This window comes from Trichosurus vulpecula, chromosome 2, assembly GCF_011100635.1.
Source record: "Trichosurus vulpecula isolate mTriVul1 chromosome 2, mTriVul1.pri, whole genome shotgun sequence".
Lineage (NCBI taxonomy): Eukaryota > Metazoa > Chordata > Mammalia > Diprotodontia > Phalangeridae > Trichosurus > Trichosurus vulpecula.
In genome coordinates, this window is record NC_050574.1 from 326054109 (window position 1) to 326068103 (window position 13995).

Below are 13995 nucleotides of genomic sequence, written 5' to 3' on the forward strand. Positions count from 1 at the left end.
ATGTGCACGTATGCCTGTGTGTTTGAGGTGGGGGATTGAGTTGTTTATCTGTATATGTACAGGTTGAGTCAAAAGTCTTAGTGCATTTCAGAGTTTTGAAATGCACTAAGACTTTTGGGACACCCCGTAGATGTGTGTGGGTGTATGTAAATTTCATTTGAACCCTACAATAGCCCCATGAAATAAATACTACAAATATTATTCCTTCTTTACAAGTTAGCAAACTGAGTCTTAGAGAAGTCAAGTATCTTGCATAAAAATGAGAACATAAGAGCTGAAAGGGGTTGAATAAATTATCTAGTTCAACCACTTTGTTTTATAGTTAGAAAATGAAAAGATTCAGACAAAATGAGATAAGAAAATTTGAGGAATCTAGGGTCAACTGCAGCCAGGGGTAATAAGGGAGGTCTTCTGAGAGGAGCTGGTACCTGGGGTAGGCCTTGAAAGGAGAGGTGAAGTGATTAGCCGAAGCTCTCACGGTGTGTCATCCATGAAGATGTACTCACTGAGCCAGCATCCTGAGAGCTTACCTCAGTAGGGAGAAGGAAATGTTCAGCTAGCAATTAGCTAGTGCACCATCTAGAAAGGTTCAGGTGATGCTCACCTGGAGGCAACCAACTGGACTGAATAATCAAGTCAGGATGATTGCAGTGAAGTCTTCAGAATGAAGACCCCAGGCCGGCTCCAGGATATGTCTTGAGCTGCCCCAATTACAGGCCGGAGATGACAGATTACTGGGAATTCTATACTCAGCACTGAGTTGAAAAATAGTCTTGCTAAATGTCAGTTTGTGGGTAGTTTTCTTTCTTTCTTTTTTTAAACTTTTACCCTGATAAACCATCTTTAGTCTGAACTGCCCCCATTTCAAAGGCTATGGGGAAAATTGCTCCAGATCGAGATCAATGATGAAGCTCCAGATGAGCTCTTTGCTAAGACTTTGGCTACCAGCCAGTGCTCAGCAAAATTGTGAAGTACAGGGTTTCTCCATAGTCTTATTTCTGCTCTTTCTCATGGTGGTCCTTCCCAGAATCCTGCACCCCAAACACTTCTTTCTCCCTCTTTTCTGATCAAAATCTGTAGTCAGGAAAGGAGTCTTTACATCTAAGTGTGAATTTAATTCAATATATCCTTTTCTCAGGGTGTCAGAAATCCCACCGGGGGATTTCTTGGGACACCTGGAGCTGAGAGCAGGGGGGGGGTCATGACCACAGCACCAAGCTCCCACAAATTTTCCATCTCCTTCTACAGTACATCCAATCACCCCAGGCTAGGACCATGCTGACTGGCACAGCTTTCAAAAGGAAGAAAAAGGGCAAGGGTCTTCTACCCTCTTGGGAACCAACTGGAGGTCTTATATAAGTAATGCCAGATCTATTTCCTTGTTAGGCAATCACCCTTTTTTTGTTATTATTGTTGGTAAGGAGTAAACAAGAACACAGTTAGGTTTCACTATGTCGTCACTAAGAGAATTTGAGACAAAGGATATTAAAGCCCCAAGGACCCGCCAGCCACTGAAAATACAAGCAGATATACAGAGGAAAGTATCACCACATAAGGAGCTAACATCCTGCTACTGACTGCTATGCTTTCAGTTACAAGCAGCGATGTCCCTGTCCTGAGAGACATGGGAAAGAAAATGAGTTCATGTAGTTCCCGTGGCATCCAGACACTTGGAACAGGGGTAGGGGAGGGGGAAAAGAGAAGGAAGGGAGAGGGAAAAGAAAAGTGAGGAGGAGGAGAAAAGGGAAGGGGAACAGAGAAGTAAAAAGTAGGGAAGGGGGAAAGTAAGGGGAGGAGAGGGGAAGAGGAAAGGGAAAGTGGGAGGGGCAAAGGGAGGAGTGAAGGAGGAGAGAAAGAGGGGAAGACAAGGGAGGAGGAGAGAAGAGAAAAGGGAGAGGGGAAGAGGAATAAGGAGAGGAAGAGAAGGAGGAGAAGAAAGGGAGAAGGAGGAGTAGGGAAAGAGAGAGTGAGAAAGAGAGAGGAGAGAGCAGAGAAGAGGGAAGGAGATGTGGAGGAGGACAGAGAGGGGGAAGGGAAAGACAAGGGGAGGGGGAAAGAGACAGGAAGAGGGGAAGGAAGGAGTCAAAAAGGGAAAAGAAGAATGGTAGAAAGGGAGAGGGGAGGGAAATATGGGAGGAGAGAAGGAGAGAGGAAGGATGGGCAGAAAGGAGAAAGGCTGAAGGAAGCAGATTAGGTAACAAAGGTAAAAGAGACAGTATACAGGACTTTGTATGGTATGAACTGGAGGCTTTTGAGGATGCTTCCGCCATGCTGTGGCTATGGGGAAATAGTTGAGGCCAAGTATAGGTTAACTGCTTTAAATGCTTCTACCTAGGGAAAGGAGGCAGCAGGGCAGAATGGAGAATGCTGGGATTGAAGTCAGGAAGATCTGGATTCAAATCCTGTCTTTGAAACTTACTAGAATCTGATCAGTACCGAAAGCATAGGTACAAAAATAATTTTCCGTTGTCTCTCTATGATTTCTAGGATCAAATACAAATGTCTGTGTTTAACAATTACAAAGCTTGGTAGAGGGCATGCTCAGGTGGTAACGTGGTATGGTGGAAAGTACACTGGTTCTGGAGAAGAAGATTCTGGGAAGACACAAGAGGAGCTGGCAGTCTCCCTCATATCCCCGTGTCTGGCTTGCTATGGTAGAGACTTCCAGGAGCTTCCCCTTGGGTGAGATCCAAGACCCTCTCTCTTGGTCGAGCTGAGTTACCTCACTCCCAATGGCAAAACTCTTTTACTCCATATTACCTGGTATAGATTCTCCTAGTGTACCTTCTCTGATTCCTGTTTCACTTTTTTGTTTTTTTGATAAATGGGTCTCTTTGCTATTTATTGTGTATGTTTATTGTGGAGCTGGCATTAGGTGAGGAAGGAGTCAAGCTTTAAATATAGAACTTGGGATCTCCCTTCCCCCCACAAATGATCAGAAGTTAGATGGAACCCAACTATCTTCCCTAGACAAACAATATTTAAGGGAGCCCATAGATACACTTTTAACATAGTACCCTGTCTCTCTAGAGCAGGGTGGTAGCCTCCCTCCCCAAACACTTACTTCCCCTCCTGGCAGGAATGAAAGTCTCCCTTGGATTAGGGTGGGGGGAAAAGAGGCTGGAGATGTCTACTCTGCCTCCCTTTGAATCACGCAATGACAGCTGTCCACCACTTATGGAGCCTTACTCCACATGTGGGGTCTCTTTCCTTACACGTGGAGGCTCTCTGTTTGTAGGAATTTAATTTATAAAGAAGAAGGACTCAGGTCTTGTCCTCGAATAGCTCATAGCCAACTAGAGAGGATATTACATAAACACAGATAAGTATGATATAAGGTAAAATGTGATAAAGGCAGAGGAGAGATCCAGACAAAATCAGATAAAAAAATTGAGAAGTATAAGGCCGACTTCAGCCAAGAGTAATAAAGGAGGGCTTCACGGAGGACTTGTTACCTGATAAAGGCCTTGAAAGAAGAGGGAAAAATTTTACAAAGTTTTCATGAAGTAAACACTAATGAGGTGGGATTGGATTGCAGGCTTGGGAGCTGGCCTATCAAGTTATAGAAGCAGAAGGCCAAGATAAGATCAAGGAAAATCTAGAAGCCTACTTTGGCTTGTTGGTTGCTTACAGTGACATCGGGAGGGCAATGCCTTGAATTGCAAGTGAACTGGATTTAAGTGAGGGAGAGCTGTGTGAAGTCATCAGCCTCACTCTTTCCTCCTGAGTCTCCAGAATCCAGTGCCAAGACATAGGTCAAGATGGCCCCAGATGCAATGGGAGACCTTGACCTTTTTGAGCTAAAGTCTTTCCCAGGTCTCAGTTCATCTGAGGCAAGGATTGTTTAGTCCTTAAAGGCTAAGTAAGAATTGAAACAAAAGATGACCTAGTTTGCCTCCACAAAAGAATCAATCTAGGAAGGGAAGACCCTCAGAGTTTCTCACTTTGGCTATAAGGTACATTACAAGAATTAGACTGGAAAGATAAAGTAGAACCAGATTGTAGAAGGTCTTTGAGGATGAATCCAAGGAGTTTGTATTTTATCATATAGGCACTATAGGGAAGCATTGAAAGTTTTTGAGCAGTCAGTCAACAATTAGTGAGTTCTTGCTCCTGCTTCTTGGATTAAAAGCTGGGGATATAAAGAAAAGCAAAAACAGACCCAGCCTCAAAAAGCTCCCATTCTAATGGACAAGAAAAGGAACCAACATGTTCAAACCTATGCTTTAGGAAGACTATTTGTACAAAGGTTACATTGGAGAGGGGAGAGACTGGAGGTCAGAGAAACTCTTTAGGAGACTATTACAAGTGATGAGGACCCAAACTAGGATCATGGGAGTATGTTTAGAGATAAAGGAGCAGGTTGAGAGATATTGTGTAGATAGCATTGATAGACTTGGAAACTCATGAAGTGAGGATGCGAGAAGAGTTAAAGTTACCTCTGAGGTTCCAAGATTGGAAAGATAGTGGTGTCATTAAAAAAAGTAGGGAAGTTGGAAGGAGGGACAGGTTTTGGGGAAAAGATAAAGAATTCCTTTTTGGACATGATGAGTCTTAGGTGCTGGCAGGAGGTCTAAGTGGAAATAAGAGGCCATTGAAAATCTGAAATTAGTTATCAGAGGAGGGATCAGGGTTGCACATATAGATTTGGGAGTAATCTTCATAGAAGTGAAAATAGAAGAAATGGAAGTAGATGAGATATTTGAGGGACAGAGTGTAGACAAAAGAGAACATCCAGGAGAGAACCTTTGAGGATATATAGGGAGCAGTAGAAGAAGAAGAACTTGCAAAGGAGACCAAAAAGGAGTGATCAGTTAGGTAGGAAGAGGATCATGAGTGCACAATGTCACCAAAGTCAAGAAAAGAATAAGGAGCTTCTCCACATTCCCTAATGCTATATAAAAGTCAAGGAAGATTGCATTCAGGAGGAAAAATGGGTTTGGCATTTCATTGGACAAAAGGGCAATTCCCATAAAGTGATGGGAATGAAAGACAGATTGCAGGGGAATAAAGAATGAATAAATGGGTGCCGGGGAAATACAGGCAGTGAGTGTAGATTATTCTTTCTAGAATTCTAGCAGTGATAGGAAAGAGAAAGCCAGGACATTAGGACAGCAATTTGAGATAGCAGCAAAATCAAGAGAAACTTGTTTAATTGTTTGGGAATAGGATTGACCCAGGCATGTTTTTATCCAGAGAAAGAAAACAGTGGGAAGTGAGAGGATCAGCAGATATTGCTTTGGAGACTTTGGCCATACAGAATTTGGGCATTGTCAGGGTCATATCCTTAAAAATGCTGCATGAAAAGACCAGAGATTTACCCCTTCCTAACCAATCATTGATGGCCAAAGAGACAAAAAGGTTAATAGTTTGTTGGATCATTTTAAAAGGCCAGTTTAGGGTAAAAGAGTGGTCTTCCCACGACTTATTGACTCTTTTATCATTACAGAATCCAAGAAGCTCAGAAGTAGAGAGGAATCTCAGGAACCATCCAATCAAACTTATACCTAAACTATGCCTTCTAAAAATCCCAGATTAGTTTCATCTGACTTCTACTTGAGGGCAGCTGGGTGGTGCAGTGCATAGAGTGCCGGGCCTAGAATCAGAAACTCATCTTCTTGAGTTCAAATCTGGTCTCAGATACTTACTAGCTGTGCAACCCTGAGCAAGTCACTTAACTCTGTTTGCCTCTGTTTCCTCATCTGTAAAATGAGCTGGAGAAGGAAATGGCAAACCACTCTAGTAAATTTGCCAAGAAAACCCAAAATTGGTCACAAAGAGTTAGACACAACTGAACAACTGAACAACAGGACAACCTCTATTTGAACACTTCCAATGATGAGGCAACCATTCATCATCATAACATTGCAGGTTGGAGCAGCTCTAATTATGAAGATACTTCTCATTACATTGGGCCAAAATCTATCTTTGCAACTTCTACACTTTGTTTTTAGTTCTTTTCTCTAGCCAAATAGTCAGTTCTAAATGTCCTCTAGGATTTTAATGACACTGGAAGAGGGAGTGAGGTTGATGACTTTGCTGAAGACATCACCCTCCTGGTATCATTGGTCCTCTTCAAGAACAGAGGACAAACAACAACAAAGAATTCTGCAGGAGGTCTCTGTGCAGAGGGAAGGATTTCCAGAGTAGGTGTTATAAATTAAACCTTTGTCACGCATATTTCTTACACATGTGTCTCACTACTATTATGGTCTAAGTTTAAGTTTTTTCCTCCCATGAATGCTGTGTGTATTTATGGGAAGGAGGGAATCAGTTTGGTTTTTTTTTAGAAGAATGCTTTGTATTAACTATCTTTACCATGCTACCTGAGAGTAGTAGTAGCTGCCCTATGGGGACTCAACCTGCCACCACTTTGAGTAGAAGTTGGGAAATGCTTTTCTTCTTCTTCTCCTTCTTCTTCTTCTTCTTCTTCTCCCCCTCCTCCTCTTCCTTCTCCTCGTCCTCCTCCTTCTTCTCCTTCTTCTCCTTTTTTCTTCTTTTTTCATTTCATTTCATTCATTTCTTATTCTCAAAAAGCTAGGCAATTTATTTTCATCCTGTGCAGTTTTCGTTTATGATTTCTTGAAATACAGCTCTGAAAAAAATAAGCTTTTAAAAAGTCCATAATGTTTCAAATGGAGCTACTTGACTTTAAACCCAAATCATTCTGGCTTTCATTAAATGCCCAATAATGCCCTCAGTCCAAGCCTCTGTGACTCATTGTTTAGATTTTGATGGCTTAGAACGAGTATAAATGGCAATTATTTTCTGTTCTGGAAAGAAACTCTAAGGGTTTCCCTCTCCCAGATTGATACTTTGTGATGATAAATTGGGCCATCTTTTCTCACACTTCTTACCTAGCCCTTAGTGATTGAATGGGTATTGTCTCAGACAAACTGAAACCTGGGGAAGACCTTAATTTAGAAAGGCCAGGGTCACCCACTGCATCCTGGGCCATTATCAGCCATGTTGACTTTTGTTTTGCCACAGGACGAGACAGTCTGGAAGATGACTTTACACAGCTCTGCCTCACTTGAATCCAATTCATGTACAAGCCAAGACATTACCTTCATGATGCCATTGGTTCTCTTCAAGAATGAAGGATGAACAACTGCCCTTCACTAGATGACATCCTCTCAAATAATTGAAGACATCTATCCCGTTCTCCTTTGCATCTTCTCTGTTGCAGTTTTCTCTATTTCTAAGTCTTTTCTACTCTACAGGTTTCCTCTAAATATCCCTGGGTCTTTCAGATAGTCATCTTTTATCAAGGTCTATAGTTCCCCTTCTCTGGACCTGCTCAGGTTTGTCAATGTCCTTCCTAAAATAGGGCACCTAGAAATGAACACAGTATTCAAAATCTGATCTAAACAAAGTAGTGTCTGGACGCTGTGCCTCTCGATTAAGTGTAAGGCTATGGGGCCCATTTTGGCTGCCATGGCACACTGATGAACTTGTAGTCCACCAACAACCCCAGATTTTTTTCACATGAACTGTTGCCTAGGCCATAATTAATTGCCATTGATTAAAGAGACAAGTTTTATTCAAAAATAGCAGCTCCCTTCCCTTTTATTCATTTATTACCCAGAATCTCTGTTCTCTTGGAATTTCTGCTAAAAGTTCACAATCTCACAGGCAATAACTTTAAAATAGATTCTATACTCGAAGTAGCAGACATATTTCTATTTTACATTTTCTCTCTAATTGGGGGGTGAAAAGCTTTATTCACTGTTGGAGAAATTCCAGGCATAATGAGTCAAGTGAAGTACAACACTAAGATTCTATTGGGGACCCCCTTCAGAGATTAAATCTATTAAGATTACATAAATCCCTGAGAATCTTACGTCCCTTATGGTAGAGGATGTTAGTCTTGGAGTCTGGAGACCTGGGTTCTAATCCTGATTCTGACACATGCTAGCCCAGCTGGCACAATGAGCAACTCGCTGTGCTATCCCAAATAAGTCATTAAATTCTTTGAGCCCCGGTTTCTTCATCTGTAAAATGATGAGATTAGAGCATATGACTACTATGGTCTTTGTCAACTTTAAATTCTATGAATCTATAATTCTCCAGGAACTAGACAGTTTGGTTTGGTGGAAAAAAGACCAAAGGAAGAAAATATAGCTCACTCTGCCTCCCCCATCAGCAGTGAGGATAACAGGGAAAATTTTACCTTCTCCTTCATCATGTGATACCCAGATCTTCAGTGGGGGGGCCACTGCCCCACACAGTCATGGTCTGAGATCCTAAAGGTTAAAGGACTGGTTTTGTACTATTATATCATTGCTATGAGTGAACTTTATTCTGTGCACCAATACATTATTTTTGTTTTTTAATGTAGAGAAAGCAGTGACTCTGAAACAGTCAAGGAAATAATAAAAAAAGATACTAACTCCCCTTTCAGTCTTGGGCCAAAGGGGAAAGATTTGCCTAGAACATGACTGACTTCATGGGAGTAAAAAGGAATTGAAAGGAATTTTTCCACTCTAAATCACATAAAATACTGAAATCACAGAATGACAAGCAAAATAGAATCAAAGGAGTTCAAAAGACAGATTTAACCTAAGCCTAAGGGTTTCTGCTGGCTGGCTGATGGCGATGGCTTTGGGATTTACAATCACAAAAGAGAAAGGTAGCCCCTGAGGCTATGTGCTAAAAAAAAACCGAAAACTCCCCATTACAGGAATGGAAGAAGCTGGATGGCGGTAGCAGTTCTATAGAAGACCAACAAGTGTTAGCAGAGAGAGAAGACACCCCACAAAGTTCATTCCACACGTGGTGGACCAGAAAACAGATGGTTAAACAGAGGAGACATAAAATCCAACAGTCCAGCCCTACATCTCAAACCACAGCTTGATACCACTAGACCAGGTAGATGATGTCAGTATCTCTGAAGAGAGAACAGCCAGTAGCATCATAGGAAGAGAATGGGGATACTACCTCATGGGCAGGAGTTGCCCTGGCTACACGTGTTGTTTGTTCATGTATGTCCCCTGCCGATGTGCTCTCTCCCACAATTACTGCCTTGATCATATGTTCTACTGTGCCGTGTTCACATACATTCCCTCTTTCTATGTGTAAAGTGAGGGGAGGATCAGAGGAGGAGGTGTGGAGAGGAGGATTTCTCTTGTCATTTGCTATTGCTTTAAACCGATGTTTCTTTTACCAGATACTAATGTGTCCTCTAGCTGATCTAGTAAAAGGAACTTTGATGGGGGCTCATGAGCTATGCTTATGAATAGTCATTGACTCAAAGCATACCAATGAACCTGGCTTTTAGGAAGGCTTCATTGGTAGTGACCTAGACCGGGTAGCTAGGCGGCGCAGTGAGTAGAGCACCAGCCCTGGAGTCAGGATGACCTGAGTTCAAATCCGGCCTCAGACACTTGACATACTCACTAGCTGTGTGACCTTGGGCAAGTCACTTAACCCCAATTGCCCTGCCTTTCCCCCCTCCAAAAAAGACAGAAAAGAGAGTGGCCTAGACTACATTAAATACATGCTATCTCTTCCTTTCTAGACCTTAAAGTCACAAAATCTTCCTCAGTGGTGTTGAATTAAAGGTTTTATGGGACAAAAATTGGCAGTCCTGACCTAGAGACCATTTCTAGAAAATAGAGAGGTAGATTGATAGAAGTGATCAATTTTCATTCTGTAATCATTTTCAAGGAAAATCAAGATGGTAAGAGTTGAGGTGAGAGACATTGCCTTTTCTGACCATATTATTATATAATATCATGTAGTAGCATACAAGTTAATTTTACAAGAGTCAGGAAATTTGTCAAAGGAATGTGAAACTCAGCAAATTCATCTTAGAGAATGAAAATACTAAAAGTATCCTAAGAACCATCAAAGGACTGGAGGCTCTGTTCCCATTTTAGAATGCCAAGCAGTGATGAGATATGTTGAATAGGCATATAAATAAAGCAGTAAAATGAAGAGTGAAGCAAAATTCTATAACGAATAAAATAATCCATGGCTACAAAAATATCTAGTGGATCTCACGGACAAAAGAAATAACCAAGGAAGTTATGAAGCAAAAGTAGCAAAGCGGTGTTAATACTTACTACTTATATGACCTTGGACAAGTCATTTTCCTTCTGTGGGCCTCAGTTTTCTCATATGCAAAATGAAGGGGTTGAACAAGAAGACCTCTAAGTCCTCTTTAGTAAATTTGCACTGTTACAAGAGAGGATAAGATGGTGAAGGACAGATAAGGGGAAAGAGGATATTGGTAGGTTTGAAAGCAAAAAGTTTTTAAAATTTCAGATAGAACTCAGAGAAATTGATAATGAACAGTGGCGTATATTTCCTAAGTGACAACTTATCTGTTTTGGGACCAAAAGGACAGTGAGTTAATGACAAAAGTGGAAGAAAGAAACCCTCCAAGTTGTGGGAGGTTTGATAATATTCTAAAGACAAGAAACTCATGATGGCCCACAGACCTCTCAATGATATTCTCCAGAGGACTCCAAGATTAGGTAAAGTTCCATGTAAAATCTTTAAGGAAATATGGAAAGAGAGGATTTCAATGAATCCATCAATGATCATTTATTATGATTATTTATATTATATTTATTGTATTATGAATAATCAAATTATTAACCACTATACGAAGAAAAAAGTCAAAAGTTGATGAGAGGGACTTTGCTCCTCATATCTGAAAAGAAACATCTGGAAAGGAAAGTCTAGCAAAAATTTATGTCCATACTGTGACATCTTCATAGCAAATCCATCAGAATAATTTCTGTGAGGGTATTTTATAGAATATATAAGCTCCCTGAAGGCAAGTACTGTTTCATTCTTGTTTTGTATCCCCCAAATCTAGTACAGGACCTGACACAAAGTAGGTGCTTAATTAATAATTGTTGACTGAATGGTTCATTGATTGACTGATGACAGACGAGGAATAAAGGTGTTCAGTGTGGGAAAGATATCAGCAGCTGTCTGGTCAGATTAGAAAAAGTCAATGAACGGCTAGTGAGGAAAAATGGAAAGGCTATTTGGTCTGTCTGTGCAGGAGAAACTTATTGACTAAACCAGCCAGAATTTCTTTTCTGGGATCCCTGACATTACTGAACAATGAGATGGTCTGTGCTCATTTGTGTATGTGAGTGGGGTGAAGGGAATAGTGTCTGGGAGCCAAATGGGAGAAACAAGAAAAAAACATAAAATTTACAAAAGAGAGGAGGGGCAGGACTGTTCGTGTAATCTGTTCTTTTACGTATGGATAGTAGACTGACTAATAATGCCATCAATATAAAAATGGAATGTAGTACAGTGTGGCTAAGAGGTACAGCGTGTAGAGCACTGGTCCGGTAGTCAGGAAGACTCAACCTTCTTCCTGAGTTTAAATTTGACCTGCTGTGTGACCCTGGGCAAATCACTTCACCCTGTATACTTCAGTTTCTTCATCTGCAAAATGAGCTGGAGAAGGAAACGGCAAACTACTCTGGTATTCTTGCCAAGAATACCCCCAATGGGGTTGCAAAGAGTCAAACACCACTGAAAAAAATTGTAAGAAATGAAAAGGTGAAAAAGAGTTTTGGTAAACTTAGTGAGCCCTTATGGTGAGGGTATCTTCCTCTATGGCAAGGAAAGAGAGTGAAGAGGTCAGAGAAATAGGCTGTCTGAAAAGAGTGCATATAAAATGCATCAAGAGCATAGAGATGGGGGAGATGGTAGTATGAATAAAGTAGTTGTGCAAGATCAACCCCTCTGAGAGGTTGGTGTGGTTGCCCCCCCCCCCAGGTAATCACCAATGATTAGCACCGTTTCAGTTAAACAATTAAAATCAATTAGCTTTTGCAAGGGGACATTTACTTCACTGATTTAACAATAATAGAAGTACAAAATCCCCACCCGCACCCCCAACATTTTGGGTGCATATTCTCCCCTATAATACCTTGGACTCTGGGAAGAGTGGGCTCAGGCTTAATATAATTTCCAAGTAACGTTGTTTTCACTAAGTTCACATTCAAATGCAGAATTGTTACCACATGAGCCTCTTGTCTCAGCTAACACTGGGCTGAATCTGGAAGACCTTTTCACTTGAGGTCTTTACACTTGGACCAAGTGTCTACAAAGCCTTTCATAAATTCCATTCCTAGACCTCCAAGTGGTTTGCTTTTGTCCTCTAGGAGTTCACAAAATCATAGTTGCCTGCCTTCCCTTCACCTAAAATGAAAGAACAAATGCTGAGGCAAAAAACCAGAGCCCATATCCGTGGGCCACACATCAGCCTGTAATGACAAACAAAGTGGCATTTTTTGTTTTGCTCTCTTTTCTTTTGGAGTTCTAGTTCTTCTCAGCACTAAGGCAATCAAGTGCCTTTGATTGAGTCTTGTCTTTGTTTGAATCAAGAGTCTTTGATGACCTGCTTAAGTCACAAGAAAGCCTAAATCACATGAGTTTGAGTCATAGGGTTGTGACCCTGAAGAAGTGTATTATGTTCTGAGGTTAGCATTTTGCTTTGGGGCTCATTTTTTTTCCTGTGATTCCTGTACTGTGATCACAATTCCTGCAATTTTGCCAGATGAGACTCTGAGGCTTTGAGAAACCCAGATGTTGGTACTTCCATCTCTGGTAACTGTTTATATATTGCTTGGACAGACACCTAGGAGCCTGTCCACTGGTTTGTGTCATTTTTCTCTGTTTATATAATTTCTGCTTGAATTTGTTTGTGTTTTCTCTGAAGTTCAGGGTGCTGACTTTTCCCCCTGAACTAAGTGAATTATATATGTATGTTTAATTAAAGTGAGATCGTAAGCCCCTTAAAGTTTCTTTCCTTAGAAAGCAGATCAAAGAATCTGTGCTAGCAGCCCTCCTGTGTGCTGGTGTTATTGGTCTTACACAAGCATAGTAGCTGCAAGTAGCATTGTTATTACACAGCCTCAAATGGAAAGGGGGTGCAAAAGAACACTAGCTCTTCTCTCCCCAGAATGCCATCTTGTTTTATTGGGGAGAAGTCAGGCAACAAGAAGGATGAGGTTCCAGTCAGCTAGACCTTTTCTGAGTGAACTCCCAGTCACAGTGATGCATCCGCAGTCAAAGATTCTCATATTCACCACATGGTTGGTAAACAGGAACCAATCACTGAATGTCTTCACACGCTCCAAAATCCACATGGGAAATGTTTCAGTTGAGCACTCTGCACATACTCATAGGGACTGGGCTCATTGACTTGTACTCTATAACCCTTACCATGTACTTTCAGTTTCATGATAGCTCAGAATGGAAGGGGCCAGTCCCCTCTTACGTAGTCTTTTGTACATGTGACTTCATTCCCCTGTTAGAGTATGAATTCCATTAGGAAAGGAATGTGTCATCTTTCTGTCTCCTGTAGGACCTAGCACGCAAAGGAGGTGTCTAATTGAATTGTACTAAAAGACACCATTTTGTTTTTTCACCTCCCTGCTGAGGTTACATTATTTTCTTTTTTTATTCCTGGCTAGCACCCAGAAATGAAGAGGTGAGCTCATCTGAAAAATAAAGCCAAGCTTTAGGATATAAGAAAGTTTCTCGTTTAGGCTATACTTAAACTATCACTTTTCCCTCCAACAGAACTCTTTAATATACCACAAAGATGCCAGCTGAGCCCAAAAGGCATTTCATCAAACTTTTAACTAGGCAGTCTTCTAATACATAGGGCCTTAGTCTTCTTTTAGTGACTATCTAACTGTCAAGTATTTAAAATGTGTTGTCCTCAATATTGTCCTTCTTAGTTAGAAGGGATATTAAGTTAGTCACTTAATTTTCCCATCTGTTAAGAAAAAAGAATGGATTGGTCTCTGACCTCTAAGTATCTTTCAGCCTGAATTCCATGACCATGGTATCTGAAATTAAAGGACCTCATTTCAAATCCTACCATTGCCACTAGTTACCTGAATCATCTTGGCCAAGTCACTTAAAACCTCTCTGGATCTCAATTTCCTTATCTATAAAATGAGAGACTTAGATTAAATAGCTTTGGAAATCTCTTCTAGCTGTAAATTA